Here is a 13725-nt window from a genome sequence, read left to right on the forward strand (position 1 = left end):
GGCCAAAAATAAATACAGTGAATAAGAGAATTATTGTGTCTAGAAAGGAACTGTGTGCTACAATGTGTGATTATAGCCATTTAACACATACAGTTAACTTGATTAAAATAGATCAGAAGCTTATTGATTTAAGTCTACTTTAATCAACACATGCACCACAATCCTGTACTAAATGACAATAAAAACACCTGAGTGCTCACATATATTAACATACAGGAGGTGCACTGAAAAAGCTGCTCAGGCACAGGGCATGTTTTCAGATACCAGCTTCAAGTATGGGCAAGGATCGGAATCAAAAGCAAGTTTCATCCAGAAAGTGAAGCCAGTAGTCATGGAGAAAAATGGGCAAAGTTGCTCAGGAAAAGCTTTTCCATCCTCTGGTTAGGGCAGCTTATCAATAAATGCAAAAGTGGGATTTGACAACTATTAATTAAATTATTAATTAAATTATGTACAAGTTAGGCTTCATTCTTACAGTTTTTACTTTTTGGCCATTTACATCTTTAGTTTTATTTTTAATTCATTGCAAAATGTACAGAATCTTATATTGAAATTTATAAAACAAGATTTTTACTTTGGTTTTTGCATTAATTTTTTAAAAATATATTATTAAAAAGAAACTTATGCATAATCTTTGGTAGTTTCATCTTTTTTTCCTTGCATACTGTGTATTCCACTGTTCAATTCATAATTTATATTTACTTTTTGTTTTACTATATTTATTTTTCAAATATATATTTAAACATGGCAGGAATAGTTCAGTTACAACGGGTGTTGAAATTATCTAAAAGTAAGAGGTGACAAAAAACAAAATATAATAGTTGTTTTATTTTCAAAACTAGCAGAAGTAAAGCTATTAACATGAATAATTTGGAATACATATACATATAATATATATTATATATTTTATATATATATATAGAGAGAGAGAGAGCAAATAGATATACACATATCTATCATCTATTTGGTATATATATAGATACACCAAACGATAGACATACACATAGCTATCATCTACCTATTAATAACAGGCATTTCTTTCTTTTCTACTTCTTGTTAGCTTTATTCTCTCAAGTTAAAACTCATCACAAATTTCTTCTTTCTTACATTCAGCTTTTTCAGTGATAGTAATTTGCCTTGAATGATCTGCTCATTTCACATCTTTTAAAAATATTTCTTCTTCTTCTTTCTCATAGGTCTGATTATTATTTTTACAAATATGTTTATTTTATGAAAAGAAGGTCTAGATTGATGTCTACTGGTGATGAATTCTATGGCATCCTTTAAGAATCATGTCACTGTTCAGTATTCTGAGGGACAAAAATACATTTTCTATTTCAGTTAGTCCTTGTGTAAGCTGAAGAAAATAAGGAAAAATATTTTTTACATATTCCCAAATCTCTTCAAGAGAAAATAAATTGAACATGCATAACATAAAACAATTACAAACTATGATTTAGCTTGTTAATTAGAGATGACAAAGTGAACAAAACTTTTTTAGTAAACATCTACTGTACTGATATCCCACTCTTGTTCTGAAGTCAGGATACTCTCATTTTCCTGGGATTTTTATTTCAAATGATTGAAATTATCAACTGAAAGTTAAGTCCTGGACCATATTCTAAAATTATTTTGTGGTCTCAGAAAGGAAAAGTGACACAATAACTCTAAAGGATGTCATTGAAATGAGCCAGATGTTCAACATAGCAATTCTAGTCTTACTGGTTCTTGTCTCAACATTTTTCTTCTGAAGTGCTTTCTTCTCACTTGTTTAATGACTCTTAGTGTCCGTCCAGTCATGACGCCCTAAATTTTTCTTTACTGGCTTTATGTTACTTAGAGAAAAGAAGTTAATACTCATTGCTGAAGTTATATAAAGTTTGTAAAGTATCCTTTATTTTAGCATATTAACAACTTTTCCTATAATTAGAATGAATAAACTAGATGTTTTACCTATGTAATCATCCATCCAAGTGAGAGTTTATGAAAAAAAAAATCACTTTCCTATCCATCCAGTTTACTCAATCCCAAACTAGTGAAGTATCAAGGGTTTTTTTCCCAATGGAAATATTTAATGTATGTATTGGTTGACTGGGATGTTTGACATGAAAATTTCAGTTTATTTGGAAGATTTCCAGCAGATGCTTGATTTCTTGAATCAGTAGCTTGGCTATAAAGTTTTTAAATGACATAATCTCTTTTACATTGCTTTCCATACGAAGTGAAGCCTGAGTGTGTAGCCCATGGTTAGCTGTTATGTGTATTGGTCACTGAAGGAAGTCCTAAATTTCTTGTGGTTGATTCCTCTGAGTATTCACCAAGGCTGCCCAATTGTCCAAACCCTGTGAGGTGTTACAGGTGCGTATGTACAGTTAGAATATTAATTTTCAGAGTCAATAGGAAAGAAAATGCCAGATGATTCAGGATGTTTACCAAAAATCCTAACTCATTTTTTTCCTTCCAAGGCTCTTAAATGGTATTCAAATGTTTGCTGTGGTTAAATCCCTTCTCTTTGTCTCTGCTGCCCACATTGACAGACTTCAGTGCCATATCCCTCAGTTCATTTTTAAACTGTCCCTGGCAACCGATTACCAGCTACTCTGTGTGGAAATAACTAGCACAAAATTTAAATCCCTTCAGTTTTTTCTTTATTACCCATCTTGACTTGTTTTCAGTTCTTCAGTTCTGAGCTTTTATTGTTTCAGGGCTCAGTTTAGAAAACCTGCTCACTTATTCCTCCAGGTTTTCCCCTTTTGCCTGTTTTAAATCACAGGCTATTCTGCATGGATTAGTTTTGTCCTCCATCTGTTCCCATCTGCTTCATGTCTTCCAGAAAGTGCTCAAAATTCTGGTACATTGAAAACACCCTATTCTATTCCAAATAATGCTAAAATTGTTTTAAAAAATATTTTCAAGTATCCTTTGAGAGGAAGGAGAAAATATATGTGCTAAGTCTTCTTCTTTTAAATAAGATAATTGAATGTACTCATAATGTCCCAGCTTCTGTCTCTATTTGGCTTATTATCTTTTCTATTTTATCTCTGTTAAGCATTCTGTTCTATAGGGTTTTGCATAAAAAATAATAGTGAGAAATGTCAAATACTCCCATTCGTAATTGTCTTTGATTGAAAAGTCTCCATTATTCTCAAATACTAAAAGATATTCTGTCAAAAGATAAAATTTTTCATTTAACATTGGCCACTCTCTGTATTTTCAAAGCCTATCTTTTCTGTGTGTGTGTGTGTGTGTGTGTGTGTGTGTGTGTGTGTGTGTTTGACCAAAGAAGTTCTTGTAATCAGAGAAGCAGAAAGAGCTGGCCAGGTCCCAGGACAGGAATATTCTTTCTAGTCTATTTCAGCCTAATCTAGAGTTTAACTAATCTAAACTTTCAAACTCTCAAGAGGATGTGAACTCTAATATGCTTACTTTGTGTCTAAGTTGATATTTCGGACAACCTAACTTCTTCTGTTACCAACCTACCTTCTTCATCACCATTAACAGCTTGACAATTATTAGTTACTTCTTTGTCATTTTGTTTCTCCTGTCATGGCTGCAAGCATGATTTTAGAATAAATGTTAATTTTTGCATTTGACATTATGTAGATGTCAAAAATTTGATATATAGCCAATTTTTTACATTATTTATACACAATATTTCAAAAACTCTTTATGTACTTGCAGTAAAATTTGACAAATTGTTCCCCTACTTTATTTAAAACTTTCATTAGGCTTAATAAATCTTCTATGTAGAAACATATAAGGATAACCTGTTTAAAAATTGTCTCTTATTTGTCTACTTAATTCAGTTGAAGATTATTCCACTGTGAGGTCTAATGTGGAGTAATGTTGCAAATGAACACAAGTAGTACAATTTCTTATAAGGTGACAGACTATAGCACCTTACTGTAAATGCTTAGATTCACATTTTCTAGGCCAAACCAAAGTTTGCTCTAATTTTAAAATGATCAGTAATTTTCAAAGTAGACAATTCTAAATATTATGCCTTTCACACAAATTTGACTTTCACTTGAATTGCATTTTGTTTGCTATTTTAGGTTCATAGATATGTCCAATATGACTAAGCCTTTGTCAACTGATATTATTTTATGATTTATTTATTTTTTTGAGATGGAGTTGCGCTCTGTCGCCCAGGCTGGAGTGCAGTGTCGTGCTCTTGGCTCACTGCAAACTCTACCTCCCAGGTTCAAGCGATTCTCCTGCTTCAGCCTCCCAACTAGCTAGGATTACAGGCACCCGCCACCACACCCAGATAATTTTTATATTTTTAGTAGAGACAGGGTTTCACATGTTGGCCAAGCTGGTCTTGAACTCCTCACTTCAGGTAATCCAGCCACCTCAGCCTCCCAAAGTGCTGGGATTACAGGTGTGAGCCACCACGCCAGGCTGTCAACTGCTATTATTTTAATGAATATTGAGAGATCATGTTGGAGGACAATTTGAAAATAAAGAACAACCTTCAACATATATTAAACTATTTATTTTATCAAACTTACTTTACTTTCATATAATTATTGTACCATCTTACACAGTAATTTCAACATGTAATAGATGAGATATTAAAATTTGCCAAATATCTGATGACATATTAATGATTCATTATAACACTTTTGGTTAAACTCATGCTGCATTACATGTGAGAAACTGTCCCTAGATCTTTTGCTGTACCACCCAAATAAGTTATTTGTAAATCTGTTTAAAGAATATTGCCCATATTTTTATGCATCAATGGCTAAGAGCAGGAGTTATATTTTTTAAATGTGGTCCTGACATTTTTTTTAATCTACAAAGTTGAAAAAACTACTGATCTCAGATATTTCTCAAAAAATAGAAATCATAAATGTACATTTTCAAATGGATGTTGTAAATATCTATGAGTTGATTTAATTAAAACTATAAGAGTGGAGTCTGGCATCATATGGGCTCAATAACTCATTTTCTACTGTTCTATCTGCCTATTGTATAACTTTCTAGCTTCTTATATAGCTAACTAGATTTTTAAAAATTATCTTATTTATGTTGTGGTATCAAACAAGCCATTTTCATCAAATAACAAAAGTTTATTTCACATTTACATGTACTCCATGGTGGTTGGGGTAACTCTCTATAGAAATTGTCCTCTATGTTGTTAATTATTCCAAGCTGCTTTGATGGGGATGCTACCATATGAATATTTAATTGTAAGATTGTAGTGGCATGGCAAAAATGATCTTAACTACTTTCACATACAAGTGGCATTCATACTTGTGATCATAGTTCATTAGTTAATGAAGACATCTGGCTATGCCAAACTTCAAAGTAACTAGAAACTTTAGTTCTCTGGTATCCCCATTTGGGAAAGAAAACTAGAAGTATTGAAGAGCAGTAACAACATGTACCACCTACCTATCAATCAACTACCCTTCTACTTAGAAATTGAGAGCACCATAAATACTGAATCTTCAATACTCATTTTGAGAGGAGGAAACTGAAATCTGGAGAGAGAAAATTATTTTCTTAGAGTAGTAAGATATACGAGTGATAGAGCTAAGACTCATAAGCAAAACTTCCTTATCCTTAGTTTTCAATAAACTTTTCATTATGAAAAGGTAGAATTAAAATAATTTCAATTAAATACTGTAAAATTAGAAGTGCAATTGGTACATAGAAATAATGGAGCTTTAAGATGATCAAAACTATACAAATGTTTTGGGAATAGGTATGGAGAAATAGAGATCACCTCTAGAAAAATGCAAATTTAATGTCTAACTGAATAAATTGAAGTTGCAGCAACCAGTATGAAAAATACACCCAATGGTCAGTAGCTTTCCACCACATCCCCCTTAAACAGTTTTACTGACAAATTTCTCCAGTGATGCACCGCTCCATGAGCATCTTTCTTAAACACTAGAGAGACCAGATTTTTTACAAATTCAAAATGGATGTTTTCCAGCAAGATTCATTGAGAGAACCACAAAAACCTCTCTGCCATTCAGTGAGTTACAAATCTCTTCAACAAGGTTTAGCTCTAAGCCCAGGAAGTCTCTTCCATGAATGCTTTATCTTAGCTGTAGGGGTAATAACTGCTCTTTATATCTGCTATATTCATTTTTTGGAGCTCTCTTAACTTCTTACTAGGCAATCCCTTATCGCTTTGTTCACTTGTTTTATATATCAATTATTTACATTAAACTTTTCCAGTTCAAGTTATTGTGCAATTTCTCTCTCATGATTGGACCCTGACTGATACATATTAAAACCTAAATGAAATACACAGCTCTGTTTAGGCCAAATGCTCACAAATTTCAAAAATGCTTGTTTGCCTAATAGAAACTTACAATTATTTTAACTTATTAGTAAAACCCTTGTACAGTATGATGCAGTTCAAATAAGTGCTCAGTATATGTTACTTGAATTTGAATGAAAAACTCATCTGAATCTGAATTAAATTACACTCATGTGCTCTATAACAACACTCCAGTAAAGACGAACTTCATAAATGGTGGTCCCATAAGATTACAATGGAGGTGAAAATTTTCTATCATCTAGTAATATCGTAGCCATCAAAACATTGTACTTTAATTCATTACCCATGTGTTTGCAGTGATGCTGGTGTAAATAAATATACTGTGTGGCCAGTCATATAAAAGTATAGCACATACAATCATGTACAGTCATAATACTTGATAATGATAACAAATGGCTGTTACTGGTTTATGTATTTACTATAGTATACATTTTATCTTTATTTCAGAGTGTACTCCAACATACATATAAATAACACATATACCTCTACATGTATATATGTATGTGTATGTGTGTGTGTGCATATATATGTACACTATACATATAAACTATATATGTATATAAACTATAAGACAGTCTCAGTCAGCTCCTTCAGAAGGTATTATAGAAGGCATTGTTCTCATAGGAGATGACAGCGCTCTCTGTGTTATTGTCAGTGGGACAAGATTTGGAGGTGAAAGACGTTAATATTGATGATGCTGATCCTGTGTAGGCCTAGGCTAACGTGTGTGTTTGGATCTTAGACTTTTAACAAAAAAGTTTCAAAAGTAAAAAGAAAATAATTAAAAATAGAAAGAAAATTACAGACAAAGGATATAAAGAAAAAATGTTTGTATAGCTGTACAATATGTTTGTGTTTTAAGCCATTATTAGAAGAGTGGAAAAGTTAAAAATTTATAAAGTAAAAAGTTACAGGAAGCTAATTTATTATTGAAGACTGAACATATTTTATAAATGTAGTGTAGCCTAAGTCTAGAGTGGTGTACAGTAATGTCCTAGGTCTTTGCGTTCACTCACCACTGACTCCAGACTCACGCAGAGCAACTTCCGGTCCTGCAAGCTCCATTCACAAATAGTGCCCTATAGAGGTCTGTAATAGGTTATACCATATAAGTTTGTGTAAGTACACTCTATGATGTCCACACCATGACAAAATTGCCAAACAGCACATTTCTCGGGAAATACCCCTGTCATTACGTGATGCATGAGTGTATGTTCATTGAGAAAGATACCGAACCCAAGATATAAGAAGTTAGGGAAACCAGATTCAAGAGATTTGGCAACTAAAGAATAGGAATGTTGGCCGGGCGTGGTGGCTCACGGCTGTAATCTCAGCAGTTTGGGAGGCCGAGGTGGGAAGATCCCGAGGTCAGGAGATCGAGACCATCCTGGCCAACATGGTGAAACCCCATCTCTACTAAAAATACAAAAAATTAGCCTGGCGTGGTGGCGGCGCCTGTAGCCCCAGCTACTCGGCAGGCTGAGGAAGGAAAATCACTTGAACCTGGGAGGTGGATGTTGCAGTGAGCTGAGATGGCGCCACTGCACTCCAGCCTGGGTGACAGAGTGAGACTACATCTCAAAAAAAAAAAGAATATAAATGATTCAGATACGAAATTATCAGTTACATTAAATGAATTTATATTTTTGTTTTGTTATAGTGACAACAGTGAATAGCAGAAGGAAGAATAATACAATTTTTACAAAGGAGATTCGAGATGTCACAAAAAAGGATGTAAGAGTGAGTTTTCTCTGCAAAATGTGTATGAAGCTGATCTTAACAGTCACATTAATTATGTCACATATATTATGCAAATACAATTTAAAAAAGGAAAACAGTGATTTAAAGGTAACTTAAATTTTAATCTATATATCACTAGTATCTCGGCCTTTTTAAAGCAAAATCTAAAGTTTATTATTCTGATAAATTAAAGACATTATTTATTAACAATTTGCTATGAATAACCTAATGGAATTACATCCTATAATAATGAAAACTAATGCTGTTATATGCCCACATTTTATCCTAATTTTTCAGCATTAATTTTTAAAGAATAATAACTTTAATTAAATGATTATAACCCCAAGATAAAAAGAATACTGGACTACCTCATGGTTTTCCTGTTAGCAGTCTGCAAGTACTATGAAAATACTATTTAAAGATTAGACTGTTAGGCATACACTTGTGAAAAATCAATGTTAAACTCAACATTGCTCTAGTTTTTATTTTTTTTAACTCTAAATTTCCACAATTTTTTGGAGAAGAATAAGTGCATGCAGTGTTTGCAATTTTAGACCTTTTGCACTCGAAGTGATTCCATGACAAAAATTTCTGTAGGAGCTTAAAGAAACATAGTTATTTTACATCTGGTTTAACTCAAAAGTGGCTGAAGAAATTTACCTCATGTTTTCTAGCAAAAATAAAAACTAATCTTTTTTGTGTTATCAGTTCTAATACGTATGTCCCAGAATGGTATTGTTTGATTATTGTTGAGCACTATCCTAAATTACATATCAGGGAAATTATTCATAACTAAAAGAAGTAAACAATAGCAATTAATAATCAACACTATCTCTAAAAGTAGCACCAAATATAGGGCATTTGTATACTAATAAATATATGTTTTTCTGCTTTATTTTGAATGAGAAAATTATATTGTTTATAATTTACACTAGGATGTTAATAACTTCCTCCCTACCTATAATTCTTTCTTAACAAAAGTCGCCCGTGAGTGCCCCCATATCCTCTAGAATTGACCATTGGAGACCAGTGTCATAGCTATCTTGAACTAATTAGATTTTCCTTCCCCAAAACGTGGATTTGTTTGCAGAAATCTAAGCTCAAAAGGTCGTGTACATTCATAAGCTAACATCTCCATATCTGGCTGTCATTATAGGTATTTTCAAGTAGTTGAAGATGCCAAAAATAAACACTGTATTGGATGATACTGTCATTGTTTGGATGACAGGTAGAACAAGTGTACATGGAGATGTAGAGAAAAGTAATGAAGGAATCTTCTGCATTTATCTAGGAGTTAAGGTTTCTGTGGATATTTTTTTGAATGACATATATTCTTTGCTTCCTGAGGGTTTATTTCTAGTAGGTGTTTTTACTTTGCAACCAAATAATCACTAAAAATTGGGAATATAAGCCACATTTTAAAACTTTTAGGATGCTTACAAATTGACTTTTTCCTTAAAGAAAAAATGTAAAAAATTGTACATATATGATTTTTATATTTGTGTTACATGCATTCTAACAATGAATACTAGAGCGTTTAAGCACTCTTGATTTTTATTCATAATCTCTGATTAGTTTTCCCATTTGTTTTACTCTATGTCATAACACATAGTTCAGGACAGGGTATTAAAAAAAATCTCCAAGTAGAAATATTTCACAGAAACTAAAGACCCCAAAAGGCAAATAACAATATCTTAAACTATCATTAATGCTTTCTTAAGCTTTCCTTTATAAACTACTCTAACCACAGTGTTCCCCATCACAGTTAATGGCAACACCATCCTTTCAGATTGAGAAGACAAAAAAATCCAAAACTACAAACAACAAACTATAATTGTCTCATCTCCTTAAATCCTTAATTTTGCATCACAACTCCCATCAATCAGATCAATCAATATGATAATCTTCATATTCAACATGATTATTCCTCACCATTCCCACAATTATATTATTATATAATTGTCTCATCTCCTTAAATCCTTAATTTTGTATCACAACTCCCATCAATCAGATCGATCAATATGATAACCTCCATATTTAATATGATTATTCTTCACCATTCTCACAATTATTATTCAGTTTTATCTTCATTATCTTTCCCTACATAATTGCAGTAGCCTCCTAACTGGTCACTCCTCTCTCTCCCATTTTCACCTTAGTCTCTTTTCAACATAATACTTTACAGTGAAACATGTCAGATCACATTCCTGATGTGTTCAAATTTTTTCAATAGTTTTCCGTCTCTTTTCGGTTTAAAACTGAAACATTTTTTAAAAAATAGCTTATAATATCTGACATTATTTAGCTTTGTTATTATAATAGTTGCATCTAGAACCCAGGACTGGATAAATTTAAACAGCTGTAATTTTTAGAGGTTATCTGTAATTTTTATATATCTAAAATACATATGTTAATATTCTAAATTTGTTTTATTTACCTAGAATTCATTGAAGCCTGTTATACTAATTTCTATTAATTGCTATACTTCACTATGTGTTTAAAATGATTTATAATTTAAGAGACATCAAATGACACCTCTAAATTAGGGTTGATAAAAAACAACAACAACCAGCAATATAGTTGAAAAACAAATAGGCATTTTTATCAAAGGGAAATGAAAATATCCATGTTAACAGGGTAGTTATATTTAAACACAATTAAAACTATGAAACTGCGAGGGTAAAATACTGATGATGATCTTATAGGAAAGCATCATGAATTACAACAATCATAGTCAAATTAATGGGTAGTCACTGTGGGTAATAAAGCAAAGTGAAGGAGCATTTCCTTACTTTGATGGTTCATATATAGGGAAGCATTTCTTTACACAGTATTTAACCAACAAGGTGAGTTGTCTGTGGCTGAAATTTAATAAATCAAAATTTGCTAATAATTAATAACTTTGTAGCTCTAGAAACTAAGATAGTGCTAATACAGTTTCATGCTTCAGAGAAGTAGCAATTCTACATTGAATCCAAATACATGTTCAACTTTTCCTGGGCCCTGGACCTCTAGTTCAAATCTGCTCTGAGTACATTAATTTTGTTTTCATTACTACTCACCATCATTTTTCTTTTCTTATTTCCTCTCTCACCCATACAATCATCTTTTATTGGGTTACTTATGCTAATTCTATGGAACCACTTCCACTCTTGATACAATGATACATACCATTTGAACTACACAAATCACTACTTGAGATTAAAATTACAGTGATTGTACTAGTATGGTTTTTCTTTGTAGAGAATTATTATTGTTAGAATCCACTACTTTGGAGAAACCATTTTTTTCATGGGTAAGATTCAATGAAAAGTCCACAGACTATATAGCAACAGATCTCTGTCTGAAACTTAAAGCTGCCTCTTTAATTTTATACATGTTTTCATGGAATGTCTAGACTCAGAAAACTTCTGCTTACTAAGCTATAGAACAGATATTAACCACTTCAGGTTCTTGCACATGGCCTCTAGTTGACACATCTCATGTGTCATATATATTCTAGGAGTTAAATAAATGGTAGAAATCATAGAATATTTTCATTTTTTTCCTTCAATAACACTCTTACATAAACATTAAAAATATTCCCTCTTGTACTTCAAGTATATCCAGATATGTCTTTATAGTAGTAAGAATAATAACTTACTACTGGATGTAAAATATGAAAAATGTAATACTAACATTGAAAAGTTAATATTATTCATACTAGTGGAGAATAATTGAGAGGTACTCAATAGAGTGATCAGTTGTTTTCTTGGACTCTGCACTAATAAGCACTTATTTTTACAGATGTTAGCAGTTTCTATTGATTTGGATAACACAGCAAGAACACAGATTTTAGTAGCAAATATACCTTGACTTGAACTTCTGTGTGACCTCTGAAAAATTAACTGAAAATTTTATAAGTCAAGCTTCAAAATCATGAATTTGAATTATAGCATCATTCTTACAAGCTGTTGTAAGGGTCAAAAGAGACAATGCAGTGGGTCTATTTCCAAAAAAATAAAGTACCTGAATTTTTTTTAGTTAAATTTCCTTTTGAAGCAATCATCTTCAATTAGCCGTATTCCTGCCTATTTCATTTCTCTGTGAGGTTTTCATTTGGAGTCTTGATATGAAGCCACTTGATCTATATCACTTTTTAAAATTTAACCCCAGTCTATGTTATTTGTAAGTCAAAATTAGACATAATTAAAAGACACTGAACAGATTCCTACACGTAATTACATTATGGTCCTATAACTATTGGCTACCTTAGTTTTTGTTTTGTTTTGTTTGTTGTTGTTTTTTTTTTTTTTTTTTTGAGACGGAGTCTCACTCTGTCGCCCAGGCTGGAGTGCAGTGGCAGCGATCTCGGCTCACTGCAAGCTCTGCCTCCTGGGTACACTCCATTCTCCTGCCTCAGCCTCCCGAGTAGCTGGGACTACAGGCGCCCGCCACCATGCCCGGCTAATTTTTTGTATTTTTAGTTTCACCATGTTAGCCAGGATGGTCTCGATCTCCTGAACTCATAATCCGCCCACCTCCATCTCCCAAAGTGCTGTGATTACAGGCATAAGCCACCGCGCCCAGCCACATTGGTTTTAAGAAATATTAAACACCTTTAGAGAACTTCTTCCTTTCTGCTTTATTTCTGGAAATGTGATCTTTTGCATTCCAATAATAGAAGCAGTTTGATCATACTTCCAGTGCATATCGTCAGGCTTTGTGATATTCACTTTGTATCTTGTATTTGAAAATTTTTTCCCCTACAAAATGACTTATTAAGTATGGAATTCCACTATACAAACATCCTTTTTTGTATGATTTTAATTACTCTTATTAACTTGATGTCAAAACCTGCCACGGGAAGTTTTCTAAATGTTAACTAATGTAATTTTCATCCACTTGTAAATATGTCTTCCAAATGATGAATATTCACTTAAATCTTTGTACATAATATGGTAAATACATATATATACATATACATATTTATATATATAATATATATGGATTTCATTTATCTTTTAGCAGTTTTAAAACACAATAATTAAAACATAAATAACATTAATTGCATGATTACTCTTTCAGAACATGTTTTACATATATTGACATGTACAATGTTCACAATAATGTTATGAAGTATGCCCTCATGTTAACATTTTACAGGTGAGGAATCTAAAACCCAGACAAATAATTTTTCCAAATTATGAGATTATTAAGGTGGCAAAACAGGAATATGAACCACGACCATAAGTTTCCAGAGTCAATTCCCCAGATAATCAGACAATTTTGTTCTTAGAGTGAAGAGTTCATAATATTAGAACATTTACTTACTGTATGATATGGTAACATCTAACATGAATATAAAGTTTCAGAGTTAACGTTAAAATATTTTAAATTTATATTCAGCTGTATTCCCAGAGAAAACTAATAGTAACATTTATTTTAGCCTTCTTATTAGTAATGCTAACACTGGCTGAGCATGTATAATATTAAAGCCACTTGCCAGGAAACTTTACATATACTATCTTATCACATTTAACATACATACTTACCTTACTATCACAGAATCCTTGGGATGTTGCTTTGCCAGCCTGAATCCTCTGTGGCCAGTGGCATCTTTGTCCAAGTTTTCTAGGGCCCGCTGAGCTCATTCTGCCCACTCAGCCTGGCAGGGTACACTCAGCACACATTACTGGCCT

The sequence above is a fragment of the Pongo abelii genome, chromosome 2, assembly GCF_028885655.2.
Source record: "Pongo abelii isolate AG06213 chromosome 2, NHGRI_mPonAbe1-v2.0_pri, whole genome shotgun sequence".
Lineage (NCBI taxonomy): Eukaryota > Metazoa > Chordata > Mammalia > Primates > Hominidae > Pongo > Pongo abelii.